Genomic DNA, 27,968 nt, shown 5'->3' with positions numbered 1-27,968 from the left:
GCACATCTGGTAAAGGCACTCAGAGTGGAGTGCAGGATGTGCCCTACAGCCTGGAGGTCGTCGGTTCGAGTCCAGGCTATTCTATTGCCGACCGTAGACGGGAGATCCCAGGGGGTGGCGCACAATTGACCAGAGGGGGAGGGCTTAGGTCGGCAAGGGAGTCCTCGGCTCACCGAATGTAACTTTTCTTGTAGTCTGGCGGGGCGCTTGTGGGCTTACCTGTAAGCTGCGTTGTCCTCCGACGCTGTAGCTCTGAGGTGGCTGCACGGTGAGTCTGCAGTGTGAAAAAACGCGGTCGGCTGACGGCACACGCTTCGGAGAACAGCGTGTGCTCGTCTTCGCCCTCCCTGCGGGGGTGGCAGCGGTGAGCTGAGCCTAAAAATAATTGGATATGCCAAATTGGGAGAAAATAAAATAATTTGTGATTACTAAATAAAAAAATTAAAAATAAAACATTTTTATTTCAACCATTATCAGTGTGTGAGACAGCTGACCCATCATTTATGAAGAACATGTAAGGGATTTTTCTAGGAATTCATACTGTAGCTCTTCTTAACCTTTTCAAAGTGAGAGTAGAAGAGTACCACAGTCTGGCAAACTTCAAATATGCAATTTGTCTGAGATTATAATGATAAGAGAATGCTGGCTTGTGTGTGGGACAAGTGGAGATTGGTGATGGTATTGAGAACAGTATAGAAACTCACTGCCTGTCCATGGATTAGTTAACAATCTGATCTGGTGTAAATTGTGTTGAAAGACAATGAGGTTTTACCCTGTGCTTTCTCTTGACATCTAGGTTTTACACTTCTCAGCACATTCTGCCATTTACCTGATGTAATTGAAGGCTAAATAGACTCCTGTGCAACAATGAGACGCTTTATGCAGGGAGATGAAAATTAACATTCACCATTTTTTTCCCCTCAGTTTCAATACATTTACAGCAGAGATTCAAATAACGATGGCTAATATTTATTCAACTTAGCATTATTTTCATTCACATTAACTTACAAATTGATTTTTAAAATGGAAGTCAAAGCTAAGTCTTAGTTGACCCCCCCTCTTTAACAGGTTCAATTAATCTAAGAAAAAAAGCAAATCTTTTATTTCAAATATTATATTTGTACTAACAGTAATTACAATGACCAGAATGCACTGGCAAAACAGCTGTTCTGATTGTATTGCCCTGTCCATTCTAACCTAACATAGGCAGTGCTTGACTTCCTTTAAAACTCATGAATATACATCATCTCTTGACTTTCTTTTTCTTGGTTTAAAGGACTGCTTTGAAATGAACATGACCCTTTATATGAGGTTTAAGTTACTGTATGTTTAACAACCAATAACTGTAGCACTTAAAAACAGGTGTGCTGTCCCATACTTCCTGATAAATATTTCAAAATGTTTAATTGCATGACTCGTAGTTTGGAAAACTGGTCAGAGCATATATTTTATCTTATATAATTAAGATCACTCATAATGGACTTAGGTCTAAGTGCTATTAATGGATCCATGTTATAACTGCTTTATGCACTCAATTAATCCATTACACTTTAAGTACATTGACATTTCCCTAAATTCACAGCCTTTTAAAGTTATCGGTAAAGTCAATTTTGGCTGCTACGCACATGTACATTTACAAGGTTCTGAGGTGGCTTCTGACAGAACTGCTATACTGTACCCAAAGTTTTCCTTAAGCATGATATGATTTTATCTTTACTTAACTTTTAAACCTAATTAGAAGAAAGATTCATTAATATGAAATGGTTTACTGTCTTCGGTATTTATTAATATATCTAATGCACATTTCCCAGAAGTCCACCGCTATATTAAAATAGATTATAGCAAATGTACAATTACTTATGGATGACAGCACACTATGTACAGTAGACCTGTGTTGCATTTAAGAAAATCATCCATTTGAATGATTTTCATACTCAACTAAGAGAAAATGCTAGACTCAATCTTTTTAAAAAATATGAGCATTACAAAAAACCTTTCTGATGAAACTTAAACAAGGACTGCACGATACATGGTACAGATTATGGTCTGTACTCCGGTAGAGGAAACCAGGTAGGGCCAGAGCAGGATAAACTGTAACAAGTACAACACAGTCAAAACAATAAAGCGCTGATAGTCGTTACGTTTGGAGAAAGTCTGGTGAGGCGTACACAGAAAAAAACACCATACCTACTGTCAAGAATGGAGGTGGTAATATCCTTCTATGGGGCTGTTTTTCCTCTAATGGCACAGGAAATTTAGTTCCAATACATGGTAAAATGGGTTCCATAGCATACCAAAAGATATTGGCTGATCATCTGAAACCCTCCGCTACAAAACTTCTAAATCTGATTGAGAAGTTCTCAGAATTTGAATGAACTGAACTGGAACAATTTTGCGTTGAAGAATGGTCAAAAATCACTAAAGAATCATGCCAAAAGCTCACTGACAAATTTCCTAATCGTTTAAAAGAGGCTATTATTGCTAAACGTGCCTCACTAGCTATTAATTTCATTTTCCTTGTCAGGGAATGAATACTTTTGAAGTAGCATTTTTGGAGTTTTGCAAAAAAATTGCTGAAACAAATAATTGCAGACATCTGTTTTACTTTTTTTCCTCACCCACAAAAGCAAAACTTTCGCTACAAAACATTTTTCCTAGAATTATTTGTTTTAGAGAAATTTCTAGGAATTATAAAGTAATCAAAGTGACATAACACTAAGCACTAATTGCTAAGCACTAAGAAAATACCAGCATGTGGTGTTTTTTTTTCTCTCTCTCTCTCAATCTAAATCAAACATACTGACAACGGCATAACCTACACACCTCTAGTTTAGTAAGAAAATCAATACTTTCATAAATGTGTACAGAAAAGTAGATGCAGAATTTTAAGAAAACAAACAGAAAGTGCCCTAATCAATAAACACATAAATAAATGAATAATGCAATTTACATTTTTTTATATATTACATGGAAACTACAGCAACACAGACACTGTCAAAAAAGCAAAGACTTACTGTACAAAAAAAAACGTTTTTTGTTTTTAATATACATTTTATAAACAGTTGAAACTGAGTAAACAGCATATGTCAGACGCCAACTCAAGACTACAGTAAATAGTCTTTTGTGGAAAAATCTAAATTAATAATGTGGACAATAAAAAGCCTTGAAACAGATGAAGACTTCTTCGAATGCACTCAACTACTACTGAGAACATCGGCAATAGAGCACACAGGGGTTCAAATGTCTTTACAATACCACAACCTCTCATATCTTACTCTACAGTTAACATCTAAGGGAGAAAGCCTCTTCATTTATTGTATCAAGAGTAAAACTGTACTATTTAACAATCTAAGCTTAAGGACATGATCACCAATACAATAAACAACGTTGGAAATATATCTTTCGTTCAATGTATCTCAAGAGGCAAGGTAATAATTTATGATAATGTATGAAAAAAAATATTATTCATCACCTCTCGCTCCTCATCACTTAAATGATTGGTAATGCAGAGTGAATGTGCTGTGAAATTTCTAATTGCTTTGTAATACGTTCGAAACAAGGAAATAATTAAAAGCAAACAATCTGTCACTTGTCTGTTACATGAACTATCCATCACTGGAAAAATATGCTCATTAAAGGATGTGCTAATGAGCTACAATAGGCTGCTCTAGAGGTGCTTTTGCAGTAATTTTCTGCATGATACCAAAGATCAATTAAATAATTCCCTCCACAATTAACAAAAAAGATTCTATATTTTATTCGTATTTTTCCTTTCATATTTTCTGATAAAATGTTACATTTCTGATAAAATGTTAAAATTGTTCTACGAAGTGAAAAAAGTACTTCGGAAAAGACTTATACTGTGCATATTTAACATATACAAATTAAAATAAAAAAGACTTTATTGCCATGACAAAATTACAATATTTTTTTGCCAAAGCACTTACACAATGAACATCAACAAAGACAAAATACAGACAGATACCCCCAAGGCAAATTAAATAAATAAATAAACCAGAATAATAAACAGAACCCCCTCCCCCTTAAATAACAAACAGAACTGGAAACCCCCCTCCCCTATATATATATATATATATATATATATATATATATATATATATGCTATAACGTGGGTCTCTAACACACAATATGAGCGTTATAACCAAAGGACGTTATAAACGGGGGAGGGGGAGGAGGAGGGGGAGAGGGAGGGGTAGGGGTAGGGGAGGGGGAGGGGGTGGGGGGCGCCGCGGGACACATAAAAACACATCTCACTAAAATACAAAATAAAATAACTCCCTCTCTATAATGCACATATAGTGAAGCAAAAATGTAACTTTCCATGAATTAACCATGCATAAAGCACCGTGTAATCAACACTATATTTTTACAAAAAAAAAGGGTAACATTCCCACTCGTGGATCATTTTAATTAGCAGTTTTTAAACTATTAATAGTCTGGCTAAACGGCGGTCGGGAGTTCAATTCGAAGCAAAAGACAGGCAAACAAAGTGCGAGAAGGAGAGCGGGTCGGGAGAGGGGAAGAGGGAATGGGCTCGCCCCAGGTTCTGCTGCTGGAGCAGGGCTGAAGCGAAGCTGAACGTCTTGTCTCCCGGAGAAAGCTGCAGCTCCTCTTGCAGCAAAAATGTAAATACATTAGGAACGTTAACCACATAATAGACCTAATATTTATTTAGTTATAAAACGAATGCTGAATAAGATGTCTGTGTTATAAAGTGCCAGCGCAGCTTTTCTTCAGTTCAGATACTGTATCAAAAGGGAGAGACAGAAACGGAAGTTAGACTGAGAAGTTGTTTACAGTTTGAACAACACCGGTACTGTATTTACTGTAGAAATAGTGCCTGAATCACTAGTATAGGGAATTGGGGGACATGCTGTAGGAGCATTATATCCGAAGCGCGTTATAAATGAGGCTTATAGCGTGGAAGCACTGTATATACTAAAACCAAAATAATTCCTACATAAAACCTTTAAAATTTTAAATATGTAGATATTTCACATAGTGTCTGGTTTTCTTCAGCTGGCAAACATTAAAATGGTTAACATATCATTACATTTGTAGTTGATTTCCATTGTGTGAGTAGGGGGGTTGGGGGTGGAATTTAGATATATCAATCTTATCATTAGTACTCACTGAATAAAACAAATGAAAAAATGAATGCTATAAACAACAATGACTTTAAGCCTGAAAGGTCACAGTGTGAAACCTGAACATTTCTCCATTAGACTATTTAAGTGACCTAAATAGACTTCATCTTTACTACTTAACCCATTTTAACCTAGAAATTAACACCTCATGCTGATAGAAATTGGAAGCCTGAATGAAAATGAAGATAATGTAAGCTGAGACCACTGCTAATGAAGGACTGGGTAATGTTGCATGTATGTGTGGAGCCAATTGTATTTAATTTGAATACTCTAGCATTTACCATATTTTTAACTGCCTCCACCACCCGTATAGTATAATTACATGGAATCTCATATTTTGAATACATTTAAAAATGAAAAAGGGAAAATATGAGGAGTGAGCTGTAATGAATGTCTGCCATGGGTTGGTGAGTAATGTTTACATTATGCTAGTAGACTGATTGCTTAAACATGTAGCTGGGATCAAATATAAAGATGCACACACACACCCATAAAGTACATAATTGACACTAAACTGAAATATTGTTTTCTCTCCCCTTTCTATATAAAATGTCAGGGCATACACAAGGATATTTTTTAATAAATACTTTTAAATTACTTTAATATTGTAGTAGGCTATGTTATTGCCTACTAAAATATTAAAGTCATTTCACAGCATTTCTTCAGAATATCCTTGCGTAAGTCTACAGGCTTTCCATAGAAACACATACCCTGTTATTTTCTGTGTAACTTTTTCGTCTAGCCCACTGATGCTCTAGAGTCTAACCTACAAAGCTAATTCAAAATATACCATTTATTTCCCCATTCTCAAAATATTACAAAAAGGTTATTGCAGGATTATTTAGCCTTTAAACTACATACATTGTTTGGCTTTTAAGAGGCCCCTTCAAACCACTAGCATGCAATTATTCACTGGGCAGGGCCATACAATATTTCATATTCAAAATAGAAAGAGGGACAGTTAACACCTTCTATAACAAAGATTACAACAGCTCCTTGCACATGAATGACGACGCCTGGAATAAAAGTCTGTATGACTTCATCATCGCACACTGGGTTTATGCTATGGACCCAACTGTATCCAATAGATAGGACAAACAGTGTGCAGACTAGACTGGCTAAGGATCCTACAGTACTGTAGAACCCGATGATATATGTTTTTCTTAATTTTGTTTATGTATTTATTGTTTAAAAACAAAACACAAAACGCACTATTAACTTATAATAGTGGGTTACAGATACACCACATTAAAGTCGACTGCAAAATCTGCATAGTTATCATTGCAGTATAATTATCATCATCATTAATATTACTATAATCATGGAAAATTACTTTAGTGTCTGTATCTCTTTAAATAGAGGGGCTGTGTTTAGCCTAAGCAGTTTTTTAACAGTTAAAGGTAAAAATGTGTCTTTTTTGGAACTCATAGTTTTGCAGTTTTGACTCAAATCACATCACAAACTTACACACCTGTTGATACCACTGTGTTCCTAATGACATTACAATGACGTTCTAAATTATAACGTCTCTACTAAAAATTAAAAATCACCGACCTAGCTTACCTTTTCTTATGCAACGCTCTCGTCGTACGAAGTTGAGTTGTCTACTGGTTTCCATGGAGATGGCGTCAGGCATGCTGCAACAACGACTTCCGATGTGTGTGTCTCACGTCTTTTTGCTCCGGCAGGAAAACATCCACCTAAGAACAACCGCCTTCTTTTCTTATTATCGTGCTTTTTACAGTGCTTATTATTTTGCCGACAGACTAATTCGTTTTAAATGTGTATGCACGTTTTATTTAATCAACTTTTGCAACGCAATGTTTTAAATATTGTCATCCAAATTATATATTTTTTGTTATTCTTGTTTCACAGGGACGTTAAAAGGTGATGAAAACAACTTTAGTGCTACTCTTTTTTCCCTGAATCCTTTGTTTTAACAGTAATCATAATAATATATCAAACAACTTGAATGTAGGACTCCAGAATCTCCTTATTTTAAGCAGAATCCTAACGTTTGGTCTTTGTTGTTTAATTATTAATCACTCCAGTAAAGGCCACATGGTATGTGGAACATAATAAGTCTTTACTATATTACGGATGATTGTAGTGTTCTTTGTCAATTGGTGTTCTGTTTGGTTTTGTAAGGTTTTCATCCTGTCGCTTGTGCAACGAAGAACTGAAGCGTTTTGTATTGCAATATAATTGTAAATGGTACATTTGATTCTTTTAAACAAGGATCTCTAGAGATGCAGTTAAGTGTCGCAGTATGATGACATATGAAGATATTCTACAGAAGGACTGGTACAACATTCTCGGCGTCAACCCTTCCGCAATCCTACAATAACTGAAGCAAAAGTACCAGAAACTGGCACTGCTGGTAGGTACTTAGATTAGTTTTATAAATGAAGAGCTGGGCTTATTAAATGGGATTGTAGAGGCGTGTGCCTTCAGAATAGGTCTATGGTGCACTTTATAGAATAGCTACTTTAGTACTCAATAGATATGGAGCAATTACAGGACAGAAGTGCATTTTTTATTTTATTTTGATGAACGTTAAGAATTGAGATGTGAAAATCTGGGTGTTGATTCAGGTATTCAGAATCCTCCTACTTATGTCACAATCTGTCTGTAGGAATCGGTATGAACTTACATTTTTACATGCACAGTTGGTCGTTGTGATCTGCTTTTTTAAAATAATAATAATGTCATATCTTTATATAGCACCTTTCATAGTGGACCACCATCACAAAGCGCTTTTCAGAGGTAGGCTGTGAACTGTGCATTGTATGCAGAGTCACTTACAGTAGAACATTGATTTAACATCTCCTCTGCAGAATGGAGCACATGGAGGTTAATTGCTCAGGGTCACGCAGTGAGTCAGTCAGTGGCAGAGGTGGGATTTGAACCGGTGCCCTGGACTTTAACCACTGGACCACACTGCCTCCAGAGGAAGCTCAACAAACCATTTCATGTTTTATATTTTAGTGTCCTAACAAAATAAAAATGTCCGTTGAGCACAGAAGCCGTTCAAGTTCAGTGTGAACAGAGTTAGTTAGAAACGTTCTCTTGGTTGAAGGCACCCCTGTTCTCTTCATACCTCAGTTTCTTGATTCTTGATGGGATTTGAACCAGTGACCTTCTGGTTACAAGCCCTGGACTTTAACCACTGGACCACACTGCCTCCTCCTGATACTGATATAGCTTTAATGTTGTACTGTATTTAGATCCAAGGTGGGCAATGTATGATACTAACAGTTTGTTTTAAATTCAAATGTTTGTGAACACAGAATAGCTTATTATTATTATTATTTGTTTATTTAGCAGACGCCTTTACCCAAGGCGAATTACAGAGACTAGGGTGTGTGAACTATGCATCAGCTGCAGAGTCACTTACAATTACATCTCACCTGAAAGACGGAGCACAAGGAGGTTAAGTGACTTGCTCAGGGTCACACAATGAGTCAGTGGCTGAGGTGGGATTTGAACCGGGGAACTTCTGGTTACAAGCCTATTTTTTTAACCACTGGACCACACAGCCTCCTGCTTATATTTATCTGGAATTGAATTTGAAGTGAAAACACAACTTGCCCCCTGCTACACTGTGCATTTAAAACATTCATGAGTTTCTTTGCGTGAGAAGTGCCTCATTGTCTTTATCTGCTGATCATTTACTGCAGCCAAGACAAGAAAAACTAGAATACAAATAGAAGATGCAGTTGTCTTTCGTGGATTTGTTTCCTAAGAGCTTAATGATATACTTGAGTATATAAGCAGCACAACAAGAGCCTGTTTTAGAAGTGCAACAATCTACTACAGTAGCTGATATACATGGTACTACATAAACATAATAGGCCGATTCATTACACTAGCTAATGCATAATCACATCTGTCATCAGGTCTTTCTATCGCATATCAGAGCTATGTATAATATTTATTGCTCTGATTCTAAAGTTAATTACCTGATTTTGATAGTGCTTGATAACATAGCTAGTCTAAGTGATCCATCTTTACACAATTTGGTTAGGCCATTTGTATTCTGACATCAGTGAATGTTAATAAGTACATGCAATGTTATAATGATTAAACTGCTAGTTATTTCTAGAAATAATTGCTATTTAAAATAAGATTTAGTATTAGCATTAAGAAATTACAATGTAATAAATCCTACTTCATTACCTGTAACTTTTCCGCACACACATACTCAGGGATATTAATATGTAGATTTTTTTAATCTTTGAAGGGAAGGTGCAAGGTAAGCTGATTTGGGTAATCCTCCAATTGCTGGTCCATTTTAATTACACTAAGTGACTGACTGACTGACAACAATAACAGATCAACCAGATTCCCCACTTGGCATACTGTTAGAAACAGTACAAGTAGTTGCTAACTGCATTTTGGTTTTATAGAATTACTTTTCAAGCGTACGGGGGGTAATGCATGCAATACATAAAAATGTAGCTTCCTTCCCATGTAATGTTTTCTGATGATCTTTGTTGCAGGAAAATGCTGCAGAAATCGATGATGGTTCATTATAGTGCATGCTTTGTGCTTCAGAACATGTGTGTGTTTTTATTAACTGTTTTCTAAACAGGTCTGCAGATCTGGTTCCTGACCCAACAGCGAATTGGCTGCAAGAAATGTGTATGTCTGCTCAGAATACATTTTGCCAGGAAATACCCTTTGTAAATGTGTGTGCATTTTTTCAATGCATCTGGTTCTTGACCACCAGCAAATCAGCTATAAGGGCTGGATTGTTCTTACTATGGCAGAAGTTTGGAGGAAATTAAAACGGCAGGGTTTACAATGTCTTTTCAAGCATATGAAAATGAAAAACAAGGAAAATATTTAAAACATAATTTAAAAAAAAAACATTGTGTGCTGTATGTGACAAACTGCAGTGTTGAGAAAACGTTGTTTTGTGGTCTTCAAAATGCATGAACGAAATGATTACAATTGACAGAATTACTAATCTTATTTTTCTTAGCAAACGACTGATGTCTGTAATCCGTTGCCTCCAGCGATTCACCTTGTTATACAACAGTCTAATTTTAAAAGGCGCCATCCATGACAGTTATTTTAAAGCACAAATAATAGAAAAATATATGATGAAATGCTTTTCACTCTATGGTGAACTACAAAAATGTTTTAATTAATTCAGTTAGCTCTAACTGTGAAATGAATGTTCTTGTCAACCAAATACTCTAATGAGTCTCTCGAAAGAATTTGAAATCCATACAACTGTAGACACTGTTAGATTCTGTAGTGGTTGTGTGAAAGAATGCTGCATATTCATAAAATTAAATAATCTGCACTTTAACCCTGGGGCAGTGTTTGTTTTAATATTTCTTTGTCCCCATCTAGTTTAATTAAATTGTAGTTGTTACCTACTACTTATGTAGTAATAACATGTTTTTTTTCTGTGCTTGTTTTGTGCTATTTTGACTTAGAGTACAGCTCTAATGTAGACACTACTGGATTTTATGATGTTAAGGAAATTAATAGATATTCTTCGAAGTCCACTGTTGCACTCATCTTGGGCCTATCTTCACCAAAGCCCTTTATTTTCAAGATGTGTTTTTTACGCAGAAAGTGGGAAGTGTATCGAATAGGTTACAAAGCCACGTTGTTGCTGCTAAATCTTTGTGATACTTGAAGAAGCGAGTAGAACATTTTTTGGATCAGTCAGCTACAAGGAATTGGTCAAGTATTAATGGGCCAAAGGGCTGCCTTTCATTCGTAACTTTTTGGTTTTGCAAGTAATAATATAAACCGGTCAACCATATTTCGATGGCAAAAAAAAGGAATAACTAGAATGTTGGATGAAGCAGCATTCATACTCACCGCTCATTTTTTTCACACGATCAGAAAGTGTTTGGCCAACATGGCTTCTCAAGTATATTGATACTTGCATTATTCACGGAACCCAAGCACAGTCATACAGAAAGGCTACACTGCAGAAGATCTCAGGCTTTAATAATCTCATTAATCGATGTAGCTGTGTGAGAGGCCTGCCATACTTCCAAGGTTTGAAATTGTGCTGCTCTAGATTTGTGTGCTCAAATCCGCCTTAATAAGAATTGGAAATCGGTGGGTCTTTTCTTTCTAAAACCTTTATTTTAACAAGATGTAATGTGTGTTAGCAATAGTCAAACTAAAAGTCCCTCAGGCTCGTGTTCAAACTGTTGACTTTGTTTTTCAGTAAAAATCGGTTGAATAATTGAATCAAAGGCTGTTGTGTTCTTAAAGGCTCTTAAGCAAGGCTTTGAATACAACCTCTCATTGGAATTGCAACATAGCTGTTCCAGAACTGAATGTTAGGGTTTCAGGTCAGGATTGTGACGTTCTTGCATGATTTCTATTTGTTTTCAGTAATCAGTAATCCAATGTAGATTTCTGAAACCGAAATCATTAGCAAGACAATGTGTGGGATTGTGGCAATGTGCTCCGCCCGTGTGCATTTCTGTGTATGTTACGTGTTGTGTGTAAATGTTGGTGTATAGTCATTGGTACACGGGATATAAACGGGTCTGTGTTTCACGTGTATTTAAAAATGTATAATTGTATTTCGGCACAGGATTGCACATCACTTCACGTGCATTTGAAGTATATAATATGTGAGCACGAGGTTGCACATAATTAATTCACGTGCTGGGATTCAAGTGAATAATTAATTAGTAATTGAATCCCAGCACAACAGTATATATAGGTGCACGTTTCATTCACTCGGGGTTGTGTGTTCGGTGAGTGGAGAACGGGTGTGGAGAGGAGAAAGGAAAAGAAACCAAGATAATAATAATAATAATAAGTATTATTTCACTCACCGTGTTTGTTTGTCTGTTCGTTTACTGCTTTATCGTTTTGTTCGTCTATTTATTTTGGCTCAAGTGCCGTGTCCTGTGTTGTGTTACAACCTTTTTATTTTCTGTTCTGTTTATTAAATGCTGAGCGAAACCATTCGCTCAGCTCCACCAAACCACACCTCTCTGTCGTTTTATTTCCTGGCTCTGGTCTGACGCCACCCACTCCGGCCGTCTTTGTGACACGTGGTGTCAGAAGTGGGATAACAGTGCCTCCAAGTGTCAGACCAGAGCAGGAACCGCATTTTTTGGGGAAAAAAAAAAGAATTGATTACAAAAAAATATATATAAATAAATAAAATGGGATGGAAGGAGGATAAAGAGGTGAAGGACTGGGAGGAGGAGTGCTGTCTAAGGGCCAGACATCCACGGCGATTTAACAAGCCATCGCCGGGGTGCCTCCTCTGCGACCAGGATCATCTGTTCGCCAACTGTCCCTTCCGCAGTTATGAGGAGGAGCCTGAGTGTCCACAGCCCAAGCGGGAGGAGCCTGAGCGTCCACAGCCCAAGCGGGAGGAGCCTGAGCATCCACAGCCCAAGCGGGAGGAGCCCGAACGTCCTACGCCTGAGTGGGAGGAGCCCGAACGTCCTACGCCTGAGTGGGAGGAGCCCGAATGTCCTACGCCTGAGTGGGGGGAGCCCGAACGTCCACAGCCCAAGAGGGGGGAGTCGGTGCGTCCACAGCCCAAAAGGGAGGAGTCGGTGCGTCCACAGCCCAAAAGGGAGGAGTCGGTGTGTCCACAGCCCGAAGAGAGGGAAGTCGGGGCTTCCACAGCCCTAGGACCCAAGCTGCCAGCAGAGGGAGAATGCCTGCTGGTTCCACCTCCACCAGCAGAGGAAGAATGCCTGCTGTTCCCACTTCCACCAGCAGAGGGAGAATGCCTGCTGGTTTCCCCATCACAACCAGCAGAGGAAGAATGCCTGCTGGTTTCCCCTTCAGAGGCAGAGCCGCACCAGTCCCCTGCAAGAGAGGCAGAGCCGCACCAGTCCCCTGCAAGAAAGGCAGAGCCGCACCAGTCCCCTGCAAGAGAGGCAGAGCCGCACCAGTCCCCTGCAAGAGAGGCAGAGCAGCACCAGTCCCCTGCAAAAGGGGGAGACTACACGCTGCTCCCACCTCCGTCGCCAGGAGACTACACGCTGCTCCCACCTCCATCGCCAGGAGACTACACGCTGCTCCAACCTTCGTCGCCAGGAGACAACACGCTGCTCCCACCTTCACCGGCAGGAGCAGAGCAGCCGGAGATGCCTCTGCCTCCGCCACCTTCACCGGCAGGAGCAGAGCAGCAGGAGCTGCCTCTGCCTCCACCACCACCAGGAGCAGAGGAGCAGGAGCTGCCTCCTCCACTGCCAGGAGCAGAACAGCAGGAGCTGTCTCTGCTTCCCGTACCTCCACCACAGGGAGTACGATGGCCAGAGCCCCAGAAAGGGGAGCTACTGGCCATGAAGAAGGGGGAGGAGGTCTGGAGACCACCAACCCCAGCAGCAGTTTCGCTGCCGGAGATCGTGGGGGAGGTCAGGAGACCTGCTCCCACTGCAGCACTTGTGGCACGGGATTGCACATCACTTCACGTGCATTTAAAGTATATAATATGTGAGCACGAGGTTGCACATAATTAATTCACGTGCTGGGAATCAAGTGAATAATTAATTAGTAATTGAATCCCAGCACAACAGTATATATAGGTGCACGTTTCATTCACTCGGGGTTGTGTGTTCGGTGAGTGGAGAACGGGTGTGGAGAGGAGAAAGGAAAAGAAACTAAGATAATAATAATAATAATAAGAAGAAGAAGTATTATTTCACTCACCGTGTTTGTTTGTCTGTTCGTTTACTGCTTTATCGTTTTGTTCGTCTATTTATTTTGGCTCAAGTGCCGTGTCCTGTGTTGTGTTACAACCTTTTTATTTTCTGTTAATTACCAAAACCCCAAGTCTCTGTTGTTTATTTCCTGGATCTGGTCTGACGCCACCCACTCCGGCCGTCTTTGTGACAGGGATAAACATTTTTGGATGCACGGTTCAATGATTTAATACGGGCTTGATGAAGTTAACTAAGCGTAAGAAAATCCATAATCAAATCTTATTTTGGACTGCGATCCAACGTTATTTTCTTCATTGAGCTTACAAATGCCCTGCCATGGGATTTTTAAAACCGTGTCTCTTTAACCTTTCTGCTGAGAAGGGTATTGCTGGTTTGGACAGCGATTGTAGTGTGTACTAAACATTAGGAATCAGGTTGCACCAGAACTGACTGGCAAATGACCTTCTGATAAAAATAATAATCCAGTCATTAAAAAAACAGAATGTGCTTCAGGCAAATAAATACAATACAGTTCATGCAGTGTTTCTTTTATCTTTCAAATGAGTCATTCCTGAAACATTAGGTGGCAGTAGTGTGATGTTATTGGCCTTTGCTCTGCCCCTAGATGCTTTGGTGCTTTAGCAGGCGCTAAACATGATTGCAGTTTACATTGTAAAAAAAAAGTGATGGATAGTCATCACTCCATGTGTTTCACATTGCCAGACCCCTTCATTGTATTCTCTTCATTCTAAGCTCCATTAGTTCAAATAAATGAATATTTAACAGTGTGTGTAAGAAACAACCATTTAAAAATCATTACTCAAAACTACAGAATACATACTATATAAGGGTGTTAATTAAACATTAAAATACAATTGCATGTCACCCCATTTACATTTTAGGAAACTATTTCAGTTCATAACTGTTGTATTAAATTGTATACAGTGCTGCATTGTGCTTAAAGGACCCCCACACTAATTAATATTTTGTGTTTTCTATGTGCAAGTCAGAAAGTGAGCACTCAGGTACTGTGTTATTTATTCTTTTTTTTAATAGAACAATGTTATCCTTTATATTGTTACTCTTTATAAATGTCACTCCAGTTAAGATGCATTTTAGTTCCCTGTGGCAACTAAGGATTACTGTTGTTTTTATATACCTTTGACACCTTTCATGGAAGTGTCTGTTTTTTTTTTAAGTAGCATTACATATAGAACTGGGTGTTGTAAGTGTGTTTGCAGGAACAGTAGGTGATGATCAGCAAGAAAAGACAACACTGGAGATCCAGTTAGCTGCAAAGTGATACAGGGTTCTCAAGTTAGATTAGAATGATGTAAAATCATGGTTTTGGTGGAATACATTGTACATAAATTGTAAGAAATAAAAACACATAACAGGCCTACTGTAATTGCTGGCTCAAACATACAATGGGGCATCACATTTAAAAATGGCTAGGGATCTGCATTGATGAAACCTTTATCTTCTGGATATTGAATGAAATGCTTTTGAACCTATTGGCAAGAACCAAACTTGTAGCACAGTTATTGCTGCTGATGATAGACGACAGATCTTATTTAAGGAATTATATAATTGAGATTCTTGCATATAGTATTGACAAACCTGAACGGCAAATACCTTGCTGTAGACCAAAAGGGTATTGTCAGTACCTAGCTAAGCACTTCATATGTGTGGACAGACAGCAGAGATCAACGGACGTAGTATAGTACAGTATAGGGCCGTTTCCTCAAGTAACTTGCCAAAGAAAACTTTTTTTTTGTTTTAATTATTATTTAATTATTTTTGTTTATTATTATTTTTTACATACTGGACCATTACTTTTACAATATACAGTACAACATTTCATTTCATTGGCACACATTCATCTAAATGGTGGTTGTATTTGCTGATCCATTCATAGGACAGGCATGAGTGCATCTTTAAACATTGTATTTGTGCCTCTTTATAATAGATTCTTTCATGTGTGCTGCTTATGGAATTGTTTTACCAACATTTTTTGTGAATTCAGACCTGTCGATTCCTCCACAGGACAACCTTGTAAATGTGTTTAAATTAAACGCAGTTAAACACATTTAAAAATGCATAATTTGCTTTACTTTGTTTTTCATATGTACTGGTAACTGTAAAAGACACACAAATTATTATTATTATTTTTTTAATAGGTAAACTATATTTTCTTGTTAGTGGTCTGGGGTTTTGTGTACAGTATGAGAAGGCATGTGAGGTTAACCTCTGAAACTAAGTGCAATGTGCTCTCTAAGGGAATGATCCTGAATGTTGAAGCCTGGTAAGATATAATTAACCTTTAGACAAGGTGTTTTTAATGTTGTTTCAGATCCTGTAAAGGTCACAAGGTAACTGTACCTTTTGATTTTTTTCCCCCCTCCTAGCTTGCAGGTGAGGCAGCTCGGGGATCTCTGGGCCAGCACTGCAGTGTCATTAATTTGGCAGAATGATCAATTAATGGAGAGAAGTGCATGAAAGCGTTGACAGAACATACTACCTAATTAGAACGTGATGAACCGTGCAGAACTCAGAGCAAGGTGTGCACTTCTCTTAGTACATAACAAGCAGCCTAAGAAGGAAATACCCAATGCAGTACTAGGGAGTAATTAAGAGCACAATAGTTAGGCCAGTCAAATCAAATGAAGACTGCAACATTTTTTTTAAACAGTCTTAAAAGAGAATATATACTGTACTGAAAAAATAGTTATGAAAATAGCTGTAGTAGTAATAATTTTTATTAATATTAAACTTTAACTGTAAAGATTAAGCAAAGGAGTTTCTGCACTGTAAGTCAAATGTAGTCTTTAAGACAAATAAGCTTTTTCTAAGTTACTTACTGTATTAATGAACAATCACACATACAGTCTTGGTTGTTTATGATTTGCGTGTTTATTTAACTAGTGAAACAGCTAGAACTATGACTTCCTCTTAAGAATGCAAATACCTTCATCAGAAATTAATGTTAATTTTGATTGTTTGCTTTTTGTTTTCTAAATGGCTTGTAGCAATTATAAGCAATCGCCAAATAAACATGCAATTTACATCCAGAAGTTGACATATTTACCAGAGGTAGTACCAAACATTACATACTTTAAAAAAAAATAATATAAAAGGTAGATTTTTATGGCCTAATAATAAATATATAGTTTCCACAAACACATTAATTGGTTTAGCTTTTAATTGGATTCCGGAGACATGTAAAATAAACTGTTAGAACAAAAAAAAATCCCTTTTTCTACTGTATTTTCTCAACACAAATTACATTCTTCTAACTAACTTGGCTGCCAATACATAGGGAACCTTGTATTCCTGTAGGTGAAATAATTGAGATTCTCGGAGGATACATTGGTGTTGTTAGCAACACATAGTAGATATGGATTTTATTGAGTTTTTCTTGTCTAATAAGTGAAATTGGAACATCGTTTTTGCCTTTATGACATTTACTGTATGCTTTGGGACTAACAAATTGAAAAATATGTTACTAGATTAAAGGTGATCCTCAGTTCATAAATCTATTTAATGTTCAAAAGCTAGTCCTTAAAGGGTTAAAGTGGAACATAAGTATTTTTTTTATCATCAATAGCATAGCCAAGGTTAGAAGGCAGGAGAGTTCTTTTTTTTCCCCCACAGCTTTTCGCTGTTGTTTATAAAGAAGTCTCCTGTGTGTGTACTGTGTAAGCTTACTGAAAACTGACAAATAGATTCCTCTATTGTTCAAGTTAGCGCTATTGAGGTTCATTCTAGTTGAAAGTCATCAGTGGTTGGTTATATTTTATTATTATTATAGGTAATAATAAAAACACCTCAAAGACACAAGGTTATTGCCTTTCAATCATATAATAATCATATTTTGGATGTATTTAAGAAACCTCTTTGTATTTTCAGATGGTTGGAAGCTGTGAATTCAGCTTCTATGATAACGCTAGAAAAAAAAAAACATTAGAAAAAGTACCCAGTTAATACCAGAGCATTAATTCATCAAGTAAGAAAAAATGGCTTGTTTTCAGTTTGTAAGAGTAGAATTATGTGAACTATAACAGACAATTTAAATACACTAAGTGTAATTATTAGGCATGCAGTACAAATAAAACATAACTGTTTAAAAAAAAAAAAAAAAAAAGTGCCTAATGTAAGTTAAATTCTAAGTACTATTGTTTATTTCTTTCAAGATTTTTAATGTCATTCATGAAAGAGTTTTTTATGCAGTGTTTTAAGCCTAATCTCTACTTTTAGAATCAATATAATCCCTTTTGCCTTTGTATTATATACTTTGAGAACCTTTTAAACAAATTGAATCAATGCCTATATATCGAAGCATTGTTAAATGTACTACAACTACAGTAGCTGCTATCACGTTGTTTTAATTAAAATTAAGATGGAAACAAAAAAAAAGAGTAGCGGAAGAGTCATACTGTACTCTGTAATGATATGTGCATTAGCTAGAGTCTATTGCTTGTTTGGGTTTTTTTGGGTAATTTATGCTCAGACTCTCATGTTTCCAAACTCTCTGAAGGCGCTCAGTGTTCAGAACAGGGTAACCACGCCATGTACTTCATCATCAAAAAACTCCTTTCTTCACAGCCAAGCCAAGTGCTTGTCAAATACTCCAGTGCCACCAGTAAAATATGAAAAATAAAGCTTTCTTTAAAGTTCAGTGTATAACATCGATTAACAAGAAAAAAGGAAAATGTTTTACTGTTTGGTTGTATGTTTTTTTTTTTTTTTTGGGGGGGGGGGGTTAAATGCTAATTGCTTGAAATGATTAGATGAATTCAGCTAGTGTTCCTACTTCTTAAAATGTAAAATATAAGTATGCTGGACAGTAATTGGCCAGTACGTTATTGTAGTTCAGTATCACCCTGTGCATCATTAACCCAGCCTTGGATGCTATTCAGCTTCTAAACTACAGTGACCATACAAACACACACACACACACACACGCAATCCACTGCCTGCCAGTGCCAGATTATAATCGGCATCCAGCCGAATGCTTGTGAGAAAGGATACAAGTTGTTTCTCTTTTTATTTTCTCCCCCCGCGTGGCCAAATACGAAGCCCATCACTGATAAAATATACAACCCTTACTAATCTGCACAACTCTAAATCATAAAACCTACAAATACAGGCGAACAGCAAAGCAAAAAAGCAACTTCATTGAGCTATTTTGAAATTCAGGGGATACAGTACGTCCAAATTAATATTTGGGAAGTGCCTCTTTGTTTTGTGTTGTTAGTAGAGCAGTACAGAACACAGGACTTTAAGGATTCACATGGTTTTAGATAATGTGGGCCAGATTCTAAGCAATAGATTTAATTGTCCGGACCCTTTTACTTTCACTGTAATTTCAGCGTGTGTGTCGTTGGTTTATACTACATTTGGTTCTGAAAATCAGACTTCTTTCTTGCATATTGTACTCCACTGCCTGAATCTGTTTTTGTTTGCTTTACTCAGCCTCTCTTGGTAAATTGTCCAGAAGACTGGTTGGTCCATCAGCAAATTAACCAGAAAATGCTGTCAGTGCAGGTTGTGACATCAGGGTTTCACCAGCAGATTCACCATGACTCCTGTGGTCTAATTAACCTGGCTGTAATCTCTTGTGTCTTAATGCTGTCAGATTGTTTTTTCTACGGTATTGTACCTTGCTTTCACCCCCCCCCCCCCCCCCCCCCCAAGAAATAAATATAAAAAGAAATTAATATTATGAAAAGGTGTTTTTTTTTTTTTTTCCTCAACTGTTCTTCCAACTTTGATTGGCAGTATCACCCAGACAAACAGAGCCCAGATGTGCCAGCAGGAGAGCTGGAGAAGCGTGTGTAGAGGTTCATAGAAGTCGACCAGGCATGGAAAATTCTTGGGAATGGAGAGACAAAGAAGCAGTATGACCTGCAGCGGCATGGTAGGTCCCTGCTAAAGAATACCTCGTTTTCAGAATACAGTATCACTAATGCCATCGGTAACAAAAAATGTGTTACATATTTATAAGACCCCCCCAAAATTTATAGCCGTTATCTATAAATGTTATATGTGCCTTTTGTTTGTGTTTTTGTTTGGTTACCCAGATTTACAGTAGAGCTTGTGGGTGCATTTCATAACCTCCAGGTGCTGTAGGTAGAAGCAGGAAGCTGAGGGGGATGGGAGGAAGGGTTCTAGAAGCTGAGAGTGATATAAACAAACTGGAAAGGCAAGAGGATCGGTTTATAAAGTAGTAGAGTGCACATTTTAGTATAAAATATATTGTATACATTGTGAACTTTCAAACATAGATCCTAAAATACCGGTAATTCCTTATAAAGAGTTTCCTTTATAGATACAGCATTGAATGATGAGACAGAAAACATTGCCCTAGATTTGCATGTACATTTACATGGAGAAAGAGAGAACAGGAACTAAAACAAATAAAATAAAAAAATGTAATTATTTTCTGTCGCAGTGTCTGCATTCTGACTTGTAATCACCAGCATTTCCCCTATAAGTGAGTTCTTGTTCTTTTTATTTACATTGTTTTTAATTGTGAATGGTATGATATTAGTTATTTAAACTGTACAGAAATAGGACAGAGTAATCCTGAATAGATTCTGAAAAGGTCACTGCAGTTGAAACGTGAACAAACACATTTAAAATAACTTACATTATGCAAATTCTCAAGAGTTCCTAGATATCTGGCATCCACCTTTTTGAGCAAAGGCTATTAAAAAAGAAAATGCCAAAAGAGATTTGCAGTTTCACTTTCTCACACTTATATGCTTACTTGCACCTGTTGTAAAAACAGAAGATGTATAACACTAATGCATGTAATAAACATGTATACTTTCATTGATGTACTGACTTAAAATGTGTTGTTTTTTATTTCTCAGCAGTATCATTAATACCTATCTATCTATCTATCTATCTATCTATCTATCTATCTATCTATCTATCTATCTATCTATCTATCGGTGAACATAAGACCGATGTATATGAACAGGCATATTACAGGCAGGAATGGTGTTTATTCCCTTCATATTCTTCACAAAATGCCTTCTTAGAGCGGAGCGAGGCAGTTGGGAGCAAGAAATGGGGGAAATGTAGGTCAGGTCTGTCACACATGGGCTACCATTACATGAAGTGATAGGTTGTCTTTCTCCCCTTGCCTGAGGATAGAGGTCCCTCCGCCTTCCATTAGAACCTTCAATAAATGTACATCCTCCCCACACACCGTTAATGGGGAGAGGCACTAATAGTGTATTGCCTGTGGGGAAAACACTCAGCTGCACTCGGTAACACACTCTTGTCCGGCATTGACTTGTAGGCAACATCACTTTTCAATGTGTCTGATGAAAGCACACTGTCTGCATTGCCTGATATTGACTTCTCTTCCATTATGCGTTGGCACACAATCAAGCCTTTTTCTCTTGAAACGATTTAGGTCCCTGCTGCTGTGGTTAAATAACTTTTCTGAGAAACAAAGGCTTGGGTAAAATGAACAGGAAAAAAAATGTATATTATATATGTCTTTTTAACTAGACATTTCTCACAAAAAAAAATGTTGAATTCTAATTTAAAAAAAGAGAAAATCAAATAAACGCTCATTGTTGTGTGTTTTCTGGGTCACTTGAAATCTGTCTATCTGGGCCTGCTGTATGTGTTTATGCTATTCATATTGAACAAGTTATTGAGTCTCAACTGACTGTGTTGAGCTGTCCTGGAATAGGTTAAAGTGAGTTGATAAGACAGTTGGATGGCTTGCACTGCTAAGAAATAAATAATCACAGTATCTTTGTCTGGCACATACACTGGGCTTTTGATGTACCAGGCATTGTGCTCGCTTACAAAAGAAACCAGTGACATATTTTGATCTATTGTTTTGACGACTTATTTTGATGGATTCGTGAGCTCATATCTACCATTTATAAATGGATTACTAAATAAAATCAATAAATTAGGAGGTTAAAATAAAGGCAACATATTTTTTTTAACTCTGCCCTATTGTTTTTGTTTTTATATTATTAGGCAAGGTTTTTAAACCCAATCATGGTAGGAGTGTGGTGGACACACCTTAAACCTTTCATATTAATTTTTCATGATGAAATACAGAAAGGTAAAATCTAGGAATAAAAAAGGGGGTGGTTTTATGTGACTAATGCCATGCCCTGATTTATACGAGTATCTGTTCAAGCATCTACTTTCTGTAACGGCTCACTGTCGTAGACAGGGTTTGTAATCCATCCATCCCTGTAGCTGTATCTCTGTTATTGCAGAGGTAAAAATCACAGTTTAGTCATGCTTGGATAATTACAAATCATTTTATCATTTAATGTGAACCATTTAATTGCCAAGATATATGACAAGCTGATGTCATATATCTTTCAGCTCTTAATACGTCGTCGTAATGGGGTTGAGAAAGCAGACATTTCTTTTTTCTGTAACTGTGAGTGACCCTGCGAGACCTCTAGTAAAGCTTTATTGAGCCATGCTGCTAATAGTTGTTTAATGTTATTCGTTGGCATAAGGATTCTCAGTAGTTCTTGCTTTTAAGCCCCTTCAGTTGCGCACCCATAAACCTCACTGATGAGCCTTCCAGTGTGTCTTCTGATCTGACAGTGGAGACAATAGAGCCACACATTCCTTCCACCTCATATTGTCCGACTGAACCATTGTAGAATGTGAGGTCAGGGAGGCCTGTCCTTCAAGATATCTTTGTAAGATTCCTAACACCTTTTAAGCAGATGTTCGAGGAGAATCATGAATGTAGCGTCCAACAGCTTGTCTTTGTCAGGAAGATATCCCCTCTTTCAGGAGGCAACAGAACTGTAAACTTCAATCTTTTAAGTCAACCAGTAGGAACCTTTTTTGTTTGTTTGTTGCTTAGTGTTTTGTCATTTTTTGTGAATGTAGCAGATGTGGAAAAGGAACTAAATTGCAAATCTTGTATTAGTGCCTAACTAATTGCATTTTAATTATTGTCACTTGTTATAAAGTATTAATAGTTTTTAAAAGTAACATCCACTATGGTTTCCTATTTAACTCAGTAATATGTATATTTGTTCAGCAAATTATATATATATATATATATATATATGTGTGTGTGTGTGTGTGTGTGTGTGTGTGTGTGTGTGTGTGTTACAGAACTGAAAAATACAGGGGTACTTTTTGACCTGTGTTATGTTCTTATTCTGTGGTGACTTGCAGTTATTTTCCAGAGTGGAGGTATACATGTGTTTTCAATTAAGTACTTTGAATGCGAACATAGAGATGTGGGTGTCCTCTTATATTTTAATGTTTAATTGTAGAGTGTCCTAAGCCGGGAACTACAGCACAAGTCGTAAATCTGTCAGTGTAAAGTTAATTCTCCAGCAATCCCTATAAAGATTGTATTTTAAGTAATTTGGTTTCTTCAAAGACAAGGATAACAATTGTGTAGTGTAAACAAATATTTTCTAATGCAAATGTAAATGAATGCTCACCATTTGCATGCATTACACCATTTAACAATTTGATCCCATCATATTTGTTGAAATTATTGACAGCTCATTTCAGTACCGATTTGTACTGCAGCTTTGTTGTGAAATCCTAGATTATGTCCCTCCTGGGAACAGGTTATTTTGAGTGACTGGCTGAGGATTGAAAGAGGCAGGTGAAAGGGGTAATGGTTTGTTTTCAGCTGTATATCGGTAATTTAGATGTCTATAAAATGCCAAGAAAAGTCTCCTGATTTCTCTCATTATTTTCAAGATTGGCTTGTCTAATTTGCAGACACACACATTCATCACCAATTCTCTGTGTTTTCAGAGACTCTGGGGAATAGGCAGTGCAAATTTCATTTAAAACTATCTATGCAAGCAAGCATTTGTAATCGAAACCAAACACAGACCAGCCAGAAAACTAATTAAAAAATTGCATGTAAAAGAACATAATCTGTTAAGTGCTAATTACACTCTCTTCACAAATGCTTTATATTTTAGGCTAGTTGGGATGGAAAGGTGTTACATTTCACCTTTTTTAAACATGAACACCTTACAACTTACATATGCCCAATGACCAATTAATACATACAGAAAATATTTAAGGAATATATTGCGATTTTTTCCACCTTTTCAATTGATTAGCTATCTAACCTGTACATCGGCTACATCTCTAGATAACAACTCATTTTAACTCCACAGTAGTTATCTAATCATTTTATAGAAGTCAATGAGTTAAAGCAAGATTTTTTTATGTTTGAGAACTAGTGCATCAATATTTGTCATTCAATGCAAAAAGTTAATCACAAGTACTGTGACACTCTGAATTAAGCAATTCTTAATGGAACATATGCTTTACTTTGTTATTGCAGGCATTCAGATCAAGGCATCTGGAGCTGCATTTTGTTTCACTAAACAGACATGTGTATCATTTGTTGATGCGTATCTCAGTACTCAACCATACTGTTTCCTGCACACGCAGCAGAATGTCAGACTTAAGAGAGTGCACAGTAGCTAATTTAGACATTAACTGAAGTGACTTTTACAGCTTGTTTCTGTACTGAAAATTTACATCCAAGTAAATGTGTCTCAATGTAAATAAAATAGTCTTCAATGCTAGTTTACATGTTGCGATTTCCCGCTAACTCTATACAGGAAGAATGCCAAGAATGGAATTGAGTATACAAATGCCATATGCTGTGCTTCCTAAATTTGATTTAAAAAAAAAAAAAATAATAATAATAAAATAACCAAGTAGTGTGTCTTTGTTAAAAAATAAATTAAAAAAGAGGTAGTATACAGTTGATAAAGGGTTAAAGGCCAGATAATATGCATCCACAGATTGTCATGACTACACTTCTCTTTTCTCCCACTCTCCCCTGGGACTTTACACGTAGGGCCTGTTAGAAGTCTGTGCTGTCAGCCTCTCCCCTAGCGACCCTTTGCTTAGCATTATTCTGGAGAGAAATAATTTGCTCCCATCAGCAGCCTTAGTTCTCGTGACAGATCAAACACACCTCCCTCAGCAAGCTGAGGCATCTTTGATCGGAGTTTGTTCCGTAATCCACTAACATCTGGGTGCAATTTGTCTGGTAGCCACCGAGGACTCCCAGTCAAAGGAGTTAATTATTAGTCTCCTAAATAAACATTGGATGCACAAATTAGTTACTTTTAAACCTCTTTTGAGGTAGGAACATTCAATGTCATTCAATAAAATTAGGCACAAAACAAAATGTTGTTTTAAAAATTATTTCACAATCCGATGGCTGTAAATGTTCAGTTACTTAATTTAGGATCTGTATGCATAATACACCAATTAGTTACTAACATGTTAGGACTTTTATATACAAAGTGTAGAGACAATTGGCTAATTCGTGGTATTATGGAAAACAGTTTAAGGAAGACAACAGAACAGTGCAAATTAGAACAATATTCTAGGACTTTTTTGTACTCAGGATTCAGAAGCCCTGTTGAGGCTAGTGAGCAGTTAATTAATTAAGACTTACAGGTGCTGGCAGAAGCACCCTCAACGATGCACAGTGGTAGTCCTGGAATCATGTTCCCCATCATATGGTGCCTTTGCCTGCATGGTTTCAATGCTCTGGTATTCTTCACATCCGCAGTTCAAAGTAACTGTACAGAAGCCTTGCAGTATATATTCATTGATTATACCTTAAACCACACCGAACTGTGCTCTAATCTTCACTTTGGTAAACCACTTCTCAGATTTTTCTTCTCCATCTAAACAATAGGACTCCAGAGACTTAAGGCTGTGGTGAACACAGTATGGTTTAAAAAGGGGTACAGGATCTCTCTTAAATATCAGTTATACTCACAGTGCCCCCTGAAACTGAAAGCAAGCTATAACCCCTTTCCCTGAACGTCATGTTTTTATCATCTGTTAACAGATTCATTTGAGAAACAATCCAGACATTGTGTGTATCCATTTTCTAATAACTTCATAACAGATATTCAGTCTGACAATACTCAAACTATGAGAGCATCATTTTACATAAGTAACACTGCTGTCCAGCAGTCACTACCCTTCCAAAACCATATTCAACAGGCACAAGTTGCTGTACCATGTTTAAAATCCACCCACTTATGGAATTAGATCAGGAACCAACTGCTGCTGTCATGCGGCTTTGTCTTTGGATTTAAATATGGTTTATTCTGTCGAGCTTAACAATGAAGACACAGACACACTTATTAAGATAGAGCAAAGGAGATTCATTGGTAATGGTTGCATGTGAAGGGCAAACACTGCACTCTTGTTAGGAAGGGTTCAGTACCTCTGTATGTTTGACCTTGGCTACAGGTCAGGGTCGTCGCAGAAACGAAATGGCAGTGGACTGAAAAAAACTCTTGTATACATTGAGCTGAACATTGTTATTTCGGTACATGGTTTACAAAGTGCTTATTCATACTGCACGGCCATATGGAAATGTTAACATTATCAATAACTGGGGCACCTTCAAATGTTAAAATGTAAAGACTAATCAAAGATTTTTATTTTTTTTATCCAGAGGAAAAATGCAATCTATTCAAAAGAAAAACTTTATATATGTTAAATTGTGATATCATTTATCCTTGTATTTTTTAGCCCTTTTGCTGCTGGTGAAGCGTATGCGCAGCTTGTAAAATACACTGAACTTACAGACCTTGTGGCAGTGCATAATTTCTGCTATTGGCAGGAAATTGATCTTTCAGCACCCTTACCCAGGGGAGGTCACAACATCAGTAGTAACCAGTTCACACTTCTGTAATAATTAGCATAAACGTGTTCGCTTTCACTGAGATTAAAATCACTTACAAATGAGCAGCATGGAAAATGGAGCGTACTGCAATAAATTCACTGCACTACTACTCTGGAAAAGCTGTAGTTTGTCAACTATTGCCAGCTGGGGGACTATTGTATGCTTATATTTTGGATCACCAGTATTAAGTGCTTCAACCAAATATATAATGAAATATAAATCAGGATTTAATAGGTATTTTATATGACTAAGGAATGCATATATGCATAAGTACAAGAAAAAAACAGGCAGTAAACAAGTTGTATGTAATTAACATACAAATCGTCCATAACGGATAAAAACACATTGGTATCAGGCACTGGTACTATGGCCTACATCCACAGCATGTAGAAAATAATATTGCAACAGATTCAAACAAAGTCTTACTAGCTCAGATTATCCATGAAAAAAAACAACATTCATTCAGGACTGCACCAAATCTGGGTTGGTACCCTGAAGAAGTTGTCTTCTTTTTACCCCAACTTCAGAGGCCTGAACTCATGCATGCATTCATGCACAAATAAATAGGTGAGAATTGACTTAACTGTTTTTTTTTCTACATTACAGCAGCTGAACTGAAGCAGAAGTGGCCAGTTGATGGTCATGTTTGTCTTGAAGATATGGACTGGGATGATGGCAAGTTTAAATAAATAAATAAATAAATAATGTATACATGATACTGGTAAATTGTTGGTGCCCTGTTTACTCAGACTTCCCAATAACAGATTTCTGTTGAGTAAAGATCTATAACAGGGAAAACGTCACTTACTGTTACTTGTTTTTATCCACAAGTGTATTGCTTTAGAACACTGCTTTGTCCCCTGTTCTCCCATCAATTTCAATTGACAGCTGTTTTATTTCCTTTTAGGTGAGCAGTCCTATGTACATGGATGTCGCTGTGGAGGAGAATATTGTCTTTCAAAAGAAGATGCAGAAGAAAATGTTGGAGTAATCTGTTGATACTTGCTCTCTTAGTATAGAGGTCATAAAGAGGAGCTGACATTAAATGAACAACTGTTTTAAAATGCAAAATAGACGTAATTTATAATAAACACCTGATGGAAAGTGTTTTAAAGTTTTGTTTGTAACCATAACAACTTTCATGAAGTTTGCACTATGCATTCACCTTTTGTTGTATTTTTAGAAATAGTTTTGACTTCAGTCTGACAGTTGCATGCTGTACAAGTATTGAGCATTATTTATTAAATCAGTTTAGATTAACTATTTCTTCAATGAAATCTAACAGCACTACTCAGCATGGCTAATTTCAATGAAACAGGCAAGCAAATATCTTCATTATGATAGTTTGTTAAAAAAACAAACTGAAATTAATCAAAATATACAGTTTTTAAAGAACATATTTTGAAATATTAAGTCATT

General features: G+C 37.0%; 1 long non-coding RNA gene and 1 pseudogene across 4 annotated transcripts in view; one reads left to right on the top strand and one right to left on the bottom strand.

The window, feature by feature from the left end:
- The window catches only part of LOC117432009 (uncharacterized), a 57,647-nt gene extending 50,644 nt beyond the window's left edge, over positions 1 to 7,003 (bottom strand). For 3 of the 4 annotated variants that reach the window (XR_009309041.1, XR_009309042.1, XR_009309043.1), the window contains exons 1-2: positions 6,732 to 7,003; positions 220 to 375 (exon numbers count right to left, since the gene is read on the bottom strand). This is a non-coding gene — a long non-coding RNA (uncharacterized LOC117432009). The remainder of the gene's footprint in view (positions 1 to 219; positions 376 to 6,731) is intronic. The other variant, XR_009309044.1, reaches the window with a different exon arrangement.
- Positions 7,004 to 7,245: 242 nt separating this feature from the next.
- LOC117431970 (dnaJ homolog subfamily C member 24-like) lies at positions 7,246 to 27,854 on the top strand (annotated as a pseudogene).
- The last annotated feature ends 114 nt before the right edge of the window (positions 27,855 to 27,968 follow it).

Source organism: Acipenser ruthenus, chromosome 27 (assembly GCF_902713425.1).
Source record: "Acipenser ruthenus chromosome 27, fAciRut3.2 maternal haplotype, whole genome shotgun sequence".
Lineage (NCBI taxonomy): Eukaryota > Metazoa > Chordata > Actinopteri > Acipenseriformes > Acipenseridae > Acipenser > Acipenser ruthenus.
This window is presented reverse-complemented; position numbering and strand designations above follow the sequence as displayed.